We start from the raw sequence: 12,675 nt of genomic DNA, 5'->3' as shown, positions 1-12,675 counted from the left end.
TTGTACAGATGAACGTGGTACCTTCAGGCGTTTGCAAATTGCTCCCAAGGATGAACCAAACTTGTGGAGGTCTACACATTTTTTTATGAGGTCTTGGCTGATTTCTTTTGAATTTCCCATGATGTCAGCAAAGAGGTACTGAGTTTGAAGGTAGGCCTCGAAATACATCCACAGGTACACCTCCAATTGACTCACATGATGTCAATTAGCCTATCAGAAGCTTCTAAAGCAATGACATAATTTTCTGGAATTTTCCAAGCTGTTTAAAGGCACAGTCAACTTAGTGTATGTAAACTTCTGACTCACTGGAATTGTGATTAAGTGAATTATAAGTGAAAAAATCTGTCTGTAAACAATTGTTGGAAAAATTACTTATGTCATGCACAAAGTAGATGTCTTAACCGACTTGCCAAAACTATAGTTTGTTAACAAGAAATGTGTGGAGTGGTTGAAAACGAGTTTCAATGACTCCAACCTAAGTGTATGTAAACTTCTGACCAACTGTACGTACATACATATACACAAAAATAAAATTAAAATATCACAACATACTGTCCCTTCCCTCCCACACCCTCTCATATCCCCTGTTGGCCAGAATTCTTACTCCTGATCAATAGAAGGCAACTGTTCAAAAAAGGAAATTTAAGGCTGCCATCTCAATGGCTTGAAAATAACGAGATCATTAAAACTGGCAAACTTCCCATCTAAAAATAAATCTTTGAAACATACCAAACCTCTCTCTTGACACAAAACAAAAGCCTGGTCGAGTTTGGAGGGTAGAAATAGGTGGTTGTTTCAGATAGGGCTTAGAAGAGAAGGGGCAGAAAGTCTCAAATGTTGATGAAATTGTCACCAGATCTTCAAAGTAGAGAGCACAATGGGGTTTCTAGTATACTTTGAAGGACACAAGGAGCACAAGTAAGAGCAGAAAGGGAGGATGGTTTTCAGGAGTGTGCTTCTAATGAGCACCAGTTGGTACTTGGAGCATTACACCAGACCATAATCTTTTGAATATTGGCTTCCCAATAGTAAAAAAGTACATTTGGAAGTGCCAATCCTCCATCTTGTCTCCTTCTTTTAAATATTGCTCTATGTATCCTAGGTGATTTGCCTTCCCAGATAAAATGACTGATGAGCCTATCCAACTTGGTAAACAATGATTTCGGCAGAAAGATCGGAAGACATTGAAAAACGTATAGAAACCTAGGTAAAATTTTCATTTGAACAGATTGGATTCTGCCAGCTAAGGGGAGAGGCAGACTATCCCAGCGTTGTAAGTCTACTTTAACTCGTGTAACTAGACTTGTAAAGTTAGTTTTATGGAGGGTAGCCAGAGAATGTGTTATACTCACGCCTAAATTGGAAAAACCATAGACGGAAAGGCAAGCCTCCAGGGGGAATTTGCTTGGCAGCGGGGTTGATCAGAAAACATGAACTTTTCTGAATGTTCAATTTGTAACCTGAGAAGGATCCAAATGTGTCTAAAATATGCAGTATGTTATCGACAGAGTTCACAGGGTTAGTGATATATAATAGTAGATCTTCTGCATTATAGTGACACGTTGTGTTCTTCACCAGCTCGGTGGATTCTCGTGAATAATGATCATTTTAAGGCCAAGTAAAGCGGTTCTATCGTATCTGCAAAAAGGAGTGGGGACATAGGGCGCCGGGTCCCTCTGGAGAGGGGAAAGTATTTTGAATGTTGAAAGTTGGTGTGTATGCTAGCCGTAGGAGCAGAATAGAGGAGACGTATCCATGAGATGAAATTGGACCCAAAACAAAATCTTCACAAAATCTTAAGTATAATGCCCAAAAGACGGCGTACATTGGAAAACAGTTGTCGCCCTTTGATGATCATCAGATATGACACCCTGAAGGCAGGGTTCCAACCGGCATGCTAGAACCTTAGCTAATAGTTTAACATTAGCGTTCAAAGTGAAATGGAATGATATCCACTACATTCCGCCAGATCTTTATCTTTCTTGGGTATAAGTGATATGTAGGCTTGAGTTAGCGTCGGGGGGAGAGAGCCATGTGATAACGAGTCGGTGAACAGATCTAATAGTAAGGGGTAGAGTTGATCTGAGAATTTTTTATAAAAATCAATGGGGAAGCCATCAGGGCCTTGCCACTTTGCATTAACTTTAGAGCCTTTGTTATCTCATCTAGAGGGTTATCCAGAACTTTACTCATGTCCATATCAATAGATGGAATATCCAAGTTATCTAAATAACTGTCAGTTTCCGTGTGTGTAAGAGTTCCATGTCACCAGTCTGACTGGAAGTCCCAAAACGTCAAATGAAGAAAAAGGAAAAGAGATTGAGAGAGGAGCAGCATGAAAAAAACATCTGAATAATAAATAAATAAACTTTAGAGAAACAGAAACAGAGCACAAGAATCAGGCTCATGTCTATCAGAGCAGACAGGGAGAAAGGACATAGAAAGTGAATCTCATTCTAGTAATGTGAGAGATACTGGCGCAATTCTCACAAAGCCACGGCCACGCGTTGGTCTCAAACATAGGTTACAATGTTGCGCAAATCATAAACACGGGCCGGCCCAACCCAAATCAACTCTTAGAATATTAGGCCAGGGCTGAAAATCTACTTTTCCACATTACGTTTTTTTTGTGGGGGCAGGATAATTAACAATGAGGCAACTCAAATTAAAAAGATTTTTCATGTCACGAGAGGTACCGGATCCAACAAAACAGTCCAAAACGCGGAAGTGCCGGAACCTGTTCTGCTCAAATGAAACACTGGCTCTGTTCCTTGCCTCAGGCTGCACAGGCTGTTATCTCACCAAGTGATCATATTTTCACCCATCAGACTATTCTCAATTTAATCTTGTCTTTACTAATATGTTAAATTCATTTTGATTTAAAATGGCCCGTTATCAAATGGGCAAGAACAGGGGCAAGACTAAAAATACATGTCATCCATATACACTGGAATAGTGAATGGAAGCCACTTTTCCGCAGGTACATTTTTCACTCATGTTGGGTAGGCTACTCCGGTTCTGGTAATTTCGCTGCACCACAGATGATATACCACTCAAACCCATGGGCTGTCCAACTGTGTTCCTGATGCTACCCAGTGCTTAATTTGGGAAACCAAGTGAAATCTGTTTGTGAACATCAATAGAAACATATTTAATGAAACTGTTGACATCTCTCTGAAAGGGCAACCAATGAAGAACAAACACCATTGTAAATACAACCCATATTTACTTTTGTACATCATTATAAAACTGGACATAGCCATAATATGACATTTGAAATGTGCTTATTCCTTTGAAACTTGTGAGTTTAATGTTTACTGTCAAATTTGTATTGTTTATTTCACTTTTGTTTATGATCTATTTCACTTGCTTTGGCAATGTTACCATATGTTTCCCATGCCAATAAAGCCCATTTGAATTGATTTGAATTTAGTTGAAAGCAATGAAGGAGAGAGGGGAGTAGATGGAAACTCATGGTGGTGAGATATTCTTTAATTAAAGGCAATGTGTCAGTCTATTAATTATGACGTTTAAAAAATTAAAAAAAACTATTACTAGCCTATTCGAAATCTAAAACAAATTCACTATAAATGTAGGCTAAATCTGCCAAATTTTGATTTAGGCTAGACCAATTATGTACCAAAGATATCTTGAATCAGTATTTTTTAAATGTTTTTCTGCTATGTGTAATATGTGGTTGGCTATGTATTGTATAATGGCACAATCATTATTTTAATTCAGGGTTTTTGGCAGGCAAGCTGCAGAAGGACGAGTAGGCTACAATTCCCCATCGTTTATCAGAGCAATTTTGACGGCCAGCTAGCGAAAAAGTTTGAGAGGGTTTATTTAATGTTCCTTCGTTAGATTTTAGCTCATCTTGCTCTGGCTAGCATTAGTTGTTGATCTTGTTGTTGTTGATGTGCATAACTGGGGGAGAGAGAGCCTACCTTTTCATGGTTGTTTGATCGATAGGACTGTAAAGTTCCCAAATCTAAAAGGACTCCTGTGGTATTGACATATTTGCAGAAATCCATTCAGGTGAATTTTGTGGCTTTTGGCGAATGCGCTCTAATGATGTAAAGTAGTGCTGTTGCAACTGCCTTTAAACACACAGTCCAGTTCAAAGTGAATGATGGCAGGCCTGTGTGGCAAATGGCTTGTTTTTTATAAAGGCCTACTGTAAATCTGATTGGCTATGGCGCACCGGTCTGCGTAGACTCCGGTCCTGGACGAGACAGATGTTTTTATTAGGTTTTATTTACTGCACTGTCTATTAATTGTCCAAACGCACGGCCGCTTTCCCACTTTGTATTGCTGTAGAATTGTCACAAATGCCTTAGTACATATAATTCCCAAACATTCTAAGAATTTCTGAAAACGTGAAAAAGAACATATTTAAGCGCTCGCTTGTTTCATGTTTCATGCTGCTAAAATGCTGTCAGTTCCACTTGAAATATTGATGTCACAAATGTATTATTTGTACAGTTCTTTATTACAAATGTTGTTATTTGTTTCATTTGACAGTGTAAAACCTCGCAGTACTAGTTATTTCTCTGAAAGTGAGGTGTCTACAGTATATAGCATTTTGCAAAAAAAACATGATTATTTCTCTCTCTGAAATGAAACCATCAAGTGATAGATTTCCAACAAATACAGTACATGTCTGTCATTGAACAACCCCATGCCACGATTAGAAAGTGAAAAACGCACCAATCTCTTTCGTAATTTCTTTAAAAAATAAAATCAAATTTTTTTTAACCAATATTTCTGAAAATGTATATATAGAGTTTTGGAATGAAACTCTTCATTTGTTGTTACTGAAAGGGAATTACTACTCCTGATGCATTTTAGCATTTCAATGTTAACTTCATCAAAAGTATGACCCGTACGATATATATAGGGCGTATTGGATGCCCACGTCTTTATGTGACCAACCAGGTATCAAACCAGGTAGCGTGACTCTATGGACTGCATTGGTCCATTGAGCTGAAGCCTAGGCATTAGCTTTGGTAGCCAACACAAATCTTTAAGTCTATAGCGAAGTTATACATCATGCAAGCATATTTCACCAAACCACCTCCTCTTCGTGTACATCTTCATGAAGCTATTGGAGGAGACTGACCAATCAGTGTCTAATCACTGTGGAGCCAGAAGTGTCAAACAGGGTGCTACTCTATAGCTGGAGTTCATGTGGACAACCTAAGACAGGTTGTTAATCAGTGAATTAATGCTCACTGGGTCAACAGTCCTGTCACACACTAGTTAATTTGAGACGTTAGTAGGGCTGTGGGGGTCATTAACTTTTGTCAGCCAGTAACTGTCATGCAAATGCATTGCTGCTCTGCTTGTGTGGCAAGCAGGTTAAGAGATATCTAATCAATGGAAGATGTCATTAAAACGACAGAATTAAAAGTGAAATGAGAAGGAACAGGTAGGCTGCTATTTATAATCCAAATGGAGTTGTTGTTATTTGTAGGCTATCTTCTCTCAGTTTGATGCAGTCAAGACAGGTACTATAATCGGATTGGATGATAAATAACTAGCAAGAAGTTTTTTATTTTATTTTTATTTCCCCTTTATTAACCAGGTAAGCTAGTTGAGAACAAGTTCTCATTTACAACTGCGACCTGGCCAAGATAAAGCAAAGCAGTGCGACACAAACAACAACACAGAGTTACACATGGAATAAACAAGCGTACAGTCAATAACCCAATAGAAAAAGAAGAAAGTCTATATACAGTGTGTGCAAATGGCGTGAGGAGGTAAGGCAATAAATAGGCCATAGTAGCGAAGTAGTTACAATGTAGCTAATTATCACTGGAGCGATAGATGAGCAGATGATGATGTGCAAGTAGAAATACTGGTGTGCAAAAGAGCAGAAAAGTAAATAAAAACAATATGGGGATGAGGTAGGTAGATTGGGTGGGCTATTTACGGATGGGCTATGTACAGCTGCAGCGATCGGTTAGCTGCTCAGATAGCTGATGTTTAAAGTTAGTGAGGGATATATAAGTCTCTAGCTTCAGTGATTTTTGCAATTCGTTCCAGTCATTGGCAGCAGAGAACTGGAAGGAAAGGCGGCCAAAGGACGTGTTGGCTTTGGGGATGGCCAGTGAAATATACCTGCTAGAGCGCGTGCTATGGGTGGGTGTTGTTATCGTGACCAGTGAGCTGAGATAAGGTGGAGCTTTACCTTGCATCGACTTATAGATGACCTGGAGCCAGTGGGTCTGGCGACGAATATGTAGCGAGGGCCAGCCGACTAGAGCATACAGGTCGCAGTGGTGGGTGGTATAAGGGGCTTTGGTAACAAAACGGATGGCACTGTGATAGACTGCATCCAGTTTGCTGAGTAGAGTATTGGAAGCTATTTTGTAAATGACATTGCCGAAGTCGAGGATCGGTAGGATAGTCAGTTTTACGAGGGTATGTTTGGCGGCGTGAGTGAAGGAGGCTTTGTTGCGAAATAGGAAGCCGATTCTAGATTTAATTTTGGATTGGAGATGTTTGATATGAGTCTGGAAGGAGAGTTTACATTCTAGCCAGACACCTAGGTATTTGTAGTTGTCCACATATTCAAAGTTAGAACCGTCCAGAGTAGTGATGCTAGTTAGGCAGGCAGGTGTGGGCAGCGAATGGTTGAAAAGCATGCATTTGGTTTTACTAGCGTTTAAGAGCAGTTGGAGACCACGGAAGGAGTGTTGTATGGTATTGAAGCTCGTTTGGAGGTTAGTTAACACAGTGTCCAAGGAAGGGCCAGATGTATACAGAATGGTGTCGTCTGCGTAGAGGTGGATCAGGGAATCACCCGCAGCAAGAGCGACTGTAACGGTAGTCATATTCCTCCTCCTCGGACGAGGAGAGGCGAGAAGGATCGGACCAATACGCGGAGTGGTTAGTGCTCATGATGATTTAATAAAACGAAACTGAACACTGAAAATACAAAAACAAATAAACGAAGAGCAGAAAACCGATAGAGTACCGTGTGGTGAAAAACACAAACACGGAAACAAACACCCACCAAACGCACGTGAAACCCAGGCTGCCTAAGTATGATTCTCAATCAGGGACAACGATTGACAGCTGCCTCTGATTGAGAATCATACCAGGCCGAACACAAAAATCCCAACATAGAAAATCAACCATAGACAAACCCACCCAACTCACACCCTGACCAACTAAAATAAATACAAGACAAAGGAAAACAGGTCAGGAACGTGACAGCGACATTGTTGATGTATACAGAGGAAAGAGTCAGCCCGAGAATTGAACCCTGTGGTACCCCCATAGAGACTTCCAGAGGTCCGGACAACAGGCCCTCCGATTTGACACACTGAACTGTGTCTGAGAGGTAGGAAATTACTTTTAAAGTGTGGAAATTACTTTAAAGTGAGGAAATTACTTTTAAAGAACGACCAGGCATCCTTGACTGACGGGATGAGGTTGGTCAGGTTGGTCAGGATAATATCTATGAGGGTGCCCATGTTTACGGATTTAGGGTTGTACCTGGTGGGTTCCTTGATAATTTGTGTGAGATTGAGGGCATCTAGCTTAGATTGTAGGACTGCCGGGGTGTTAAGCATATCCCAGTTTAGGTCACCTAACAGAACGAATTCTGAAGATAGATGGGGGGCAATCAATTCACATATGGTGTCCAGGGCACAGCTGGGAGCTGAGGGGGGTCTATAACAGGCGGCAACAGTGAGAGACTTATTTCTGGAGAGATTCATTTTTAAAATTAGAAGCTCGAACTGTTTGGGCATAGACCTGGAAAGTATGACAGAACTTTGCAGGCTATTTCTGGAGTAGATTGCAACTCCTCCCCCTTTGGCAGTTCTATCTTGACAGAAAATGTTGTAGTTGGGGATGGAAATCTCAGAATTTTTGGTGGCCTTCCTAAGCCATGATTCAGACACAGCAATGACATCAGGGTTGGCGGAGTGTGCTAAAGCAGTGAGTAAAACAAACTTGGGGAGGAGGCTTCTGATGTTAACATGCATGAAACCAAGGATTTTTTGGTTACAGAAGTCAACAAATGAGAGTGCCTGGGGACACGCAGGACCTGGGTTAACCTCCACATCACCCGAGGAACAGAGGAGTAGTCGGATGAGGGTACGGCTAAAGGCTATCAAAACTGGTCGTCTAGTGCGTTGGGGACAGAGAATAAAAGGAGCAGATTTCTGGGCGTGGTAGAATAGGTTTAGGGCATAATGTACAGACAGGGGTATGGTGGGGTGTGGGTACAGTGGAGGTAAGCCCAGGCACTGAGTGATGATAAGAGAGGTTGCATCTCCGGACGCAATAGTTATGCTGGGTGAAGTCACCGCATGTGTGGGAGGTGGGACAAAGGAGGTGTCTGAGGCATGTTGAGTGGGACTAGGGGCTCGACAGTAAACTAAAACAATGATAACTATCCTAAACAACAGTATACAAGGCATATTGACATTTGAGAGAGACATAAAGCGAGGCATAAAGCAATCACAGGTGTTGATTGGGAGAGCTAGCTAAGACAACAACAGCTAATCAGCTAAGACAACAACAAAATGTAAAATGGCGATGAATGGGCAGAGAGGGTCGGTTAGCTACACACAGGGCCTGAGTTCGATAAACAAAAATAAACAAAATGGAGTACCGTGATTAATGAACAGTCCAGCATGCATCATCTATGTAGCCAAGTGATCATAGGGTCCAGTGAACAGCACTAGATGGAGCAGGGAAGCCGCGGGGTAGTTGCGCTAGCACGCGGGAGACACAGCGATTAAAGTTAGCAGGCCGGGGTTAGTAGTAGCTTATGCTCCGACATCCGGCAAAGGCCGGTTGAGGGCACAGCGGATAGCTGACCAGTCACGGTGGTATGGCGGAGAGCCGTGTCGACAAAGGGTCCGGGCCAGATAGCGAAAGAGGTGTTGTAGTTGTAGTAATTTCGTTTTCTAGCCGGGAGATGCGCCTGGCTCACGGCTAACTGATGCTAGCTTCGGGGCAGGGGCGTGAGCCACTATAGCCACTCGGTAGCAGCGATGATCCGATGTAAAGGACCGGAGTTTACGGCAAGGATCCGGTGGAGTAGAGGATTCAATCCGTGTTGGGGTAGGGTCCAGGAGGTGATCACTGAGTAGGCCGGGAGGTGGGCCTGGCTCAGGGCTAGCTTCGGTCACTCGGTGGCAGCTAGCTAGCTGTGATGATCAGGAGTAATGGTCCAGGGCTTTTGGCAGGAATCCGGCGTTGTAGTGGAGAAAACAGTCCGATGCTGGCAGGCTGGGAAGTATTATCCAGGCTAAAAAAAACGGCTGGTGTCTGTGCAAAGGGTAAAGGCCGCTAGCAGTGGCTGACAATGACTAAATAGCTAGTAGCTAATCAGCTGGTTAGCTTCTGATGGCTAGCTTCTGATGGAGGTTCTGGCTATAAGGTATAAAAAAAAGCGGATCCGTATCACATTGGGTGAAGGCGGGTTACCGGAAGGTATATTTCATTTAAAAATGGAAAAGAGATTGAAAATAAATTGAAATATATACAATAAAAGACGAAAAATACAAAAAGGACACGAGAGGACGACAAAACCACGTCTGCACTGCTACGCTATCCTAGTGCGTAGTCTACTAGTACGAGTTAACAGTGGTTGATGTCTCTTTCCGTCCGTGCCTGCTCTGGTGCTCAGAGCCTCCCAACATATTAAGGTTACAATCTACACTCCATTGTTCTACGTGCGTGGGTGGAGTAGGATTTTTGGTGTAGTGGACACATTTTGGTAACATGATATCCTCACCGGTCCCACTCCCATTCACAAGGGGAAAATAGCAAAGTTTTTTTTTTGGTCTGTTCATTTTGCCTTCCCTTGTTAGTAGTAGCTAACGTCAGTTGGCAGCCTGGCTAGCTTGCTTTAGCCTGGATAAAAACATAGCAAGCTAGCTAGCCTTTTAAGTTGAAGTAATCACCATGTGAAATAATCAGATTGATAATGAAGAAAATATGCCCTGCAAATATTGAGTGTAAAAAACATTATGCCAGTTTGATATGCTGCTTGTGTATTCATTCCCATATCAGCTACAAATAGAATGTCATCCTGTTTTGGTCACGCAGAAAACGCACATGGCTAGCTAGTTGGGTACGGCAGGTTCTACCATTTTTGATAGCCTGTAATCACTAGTTATTACTTCTAAGTAAAATACATTTTGGGGTCGAATCTTGTTGTGTGGTTTACTGTTTAAATTGTCGTTGAGATTATATTTGGTAATCAATGCAAAATAGTCTACTTTGATGAATAGCCTAGAAATCCTATAGGAACCAAGCGACAACACTGCTCCCTGTCTCAATTTTCAGGTAGTAAAAACGCACGTTGAATGCCAGAGTTTATTACAAGGAGCTACCCCTTTTGTGACATAAAACAACATTCCAACACTCCGAATCTTACGTCTGCATAGAGTTTGTAGTAAGCTTTACTCACTCAGTCAAACACATCACACGGCCCCTCCTCTCTCTCCCTTTCTCTATAGCTCTGGTTAATGAAGCAGCAAAACTATTCGCTTTTCTGCTGCTTCCCTCAAGCAAATCGAACCAAATGTATTTATGCATATTGGGTCCAGGGCTTTCCCGTGTCCATTTTGTAACGGGACCTCTAACTCCCATCACCATTAACTCCTCATCATTCAGATTATTCAAACTCATAGTGTTTAGAGAGTGATTAGAGGGACATAAAGCACTGAGTACCGGGCCATTAGCGAGGGCCGTTATCAAGTTAGGTAGGCTACCAATCAATGGCATTCATTTGCGCAGCTTTGGATGGGATTACCGTGACCAACGATCACATGAAATTTGACTGCGGTCATGACTCCTGACTGCTGGTGTGGCAGTAATATGGTCATCACGATAGCCCTACACCCGTAACCCAGGGATCAGCAGAGGCCGTCATATGTTGAACCAAGTCATGCCCTCAGTAGCTCCAACCTATCAGATGAGTTTAGTTTTTTTTTCTTCATTGGGAAAAGTAGGTGTTATGAAGTCTCAGTATCTCTTTTACATCAGGAATACCACATACTAAATCATAATCTCAAGTATGGATACAATGTGAGTTGGTGTTAGTGCCCCAGCTGTGCCATGGCACTAGGACTGGAGGAGCCTCCATTTCCCTAATGCACTGGACTCTTCCCGGCATACTGAAGAGTGTTTTACAGATTTACACCTACTCCTCTAACAGGGTATCAGGGGCATTCACACCACGATGGTAGCCAGATAATACCCTGCTGTCTGTATTATCCAATTACTTCGTATTGCAAGATGTATTTTTACATAGATTTTTGAAGCAGATGTAAAAAACAAAAATGTGAGCAATGTACTAAAAGGTGTTATGTGATAACCATTAGTTCTGTCTGATACTTACCTAAACACACGGAAGTCAACACAATACCTGGTATCAAACAGTGCATTATGAAACCGAAAGAAACAGAAGTTGGTAACAAAAGTTGTAATTCATGTAAAATGTAATTATTAGACAAAGACACCAGGCATTTAAGCAGACAGTGAAACAAAGTGTAATCTAAATTGCTGAGAAGAAGAACATAAGGATGGTCAACGTATCTGTTTCAGATCGATCAAAGGTCTTCCTGGATTGAATCCGAAAAGGTCTTTGAAAAATGTACTTTAGCAGGAGCTTTTAGGGTAGAAAGAGACAGCCTGGCTGAGGACTGCAGAAGAGGTCAGCTCTGACTATTTAAGACAATGATGGGCAACTCAGGGAGAACTGACATGACTTCAGCAAGGACATAATACACCGTCCCTTTTCCAGCCGCCGCGGTAATGTAGTCAGGCCTGAGAAAACGTTGGGAGCCAGCTAGATGATATGCCTGATGCGTCTATTTCAGATTAGAGAGGGTTCTTTTACCAGCTTTCTGCCTCAGCCAATCCAAAGTCGGTCCCCTGTCCAATACCCCTGATAGGCAAAAGGCTCGCTGGACAAAAACCCGGACGGACCAGAAAGAGGAGTCATACCGGCAGGCCAGATAGCAATGTCCCGTTCCAGAAATATCTACTGTGGGTGATCCAATGACCCTGAGGTCACAGTGAAATTTGGGGTCAGGTATCAAATTTAAGGGTAATGCAGGCCGTGTTTCACAGTCTCCCACAAATTCTACTGGTGACGATTTTAAAGTGGATATTAAAAGTCTGGTGTCTTCCACTCTAGAGTTACACTCCAAAGAAGTGAGCCACACAGTAAAATGAAACACTACATTTAACATAGCTGCTCTAACGTCATTGCATGGACCGTCTGTTGCAAACATGCAGCGAAACCTGTGAGGGAAAGGCAAATATTAAATAAAGCTTAGTCTTATCACCTTAAGTCCCTAAATTAGACACCTCAAAATACTTAAGTATTATCAGAAAATGTTGTGTACCTTTGAGCATAGAAACAAAGCTTTTTTTATTGAAATGCCATTTTTCTCAATTTAAGTGGTAAGCATTTTTTAAATTGTAATGGTTTCATGATTGCAGTCGCGCATACGACATTGTAACACTGCCAATTTATGTTTCCATTTCAGATCAGGTCATGCGAATACTTATTTAGGAATCAACTGAGGATCAACAATGTTTTCCCTACAGTCTTATCAACTCTTCTGATGTGCGTGTACTGTGTGTTTCTGTTTTTTTTTAGTGAAGCCGGAGGGCGAGGGTGAGTAACCTATG

The sequence above is a fragment of the Salvelinus namaycush genome, chromosome 4 (genome assembly GCF_016432855.1).
Source record: "Salvelinus namaycush isolate Seneca chromosome 4, SaNama_1.0, whole genome shotgun sequence".
Taxonomy (NCBI): domain Eukaryota; kingdom Metazoa; phylum Chordata; class Actinopteri; order Salmoniformes; family Salmonidae; genus Salvelinus; species Salvelinus namaycush.
This window is presented reverse-complemented; position numbering follows the sequence as displayed.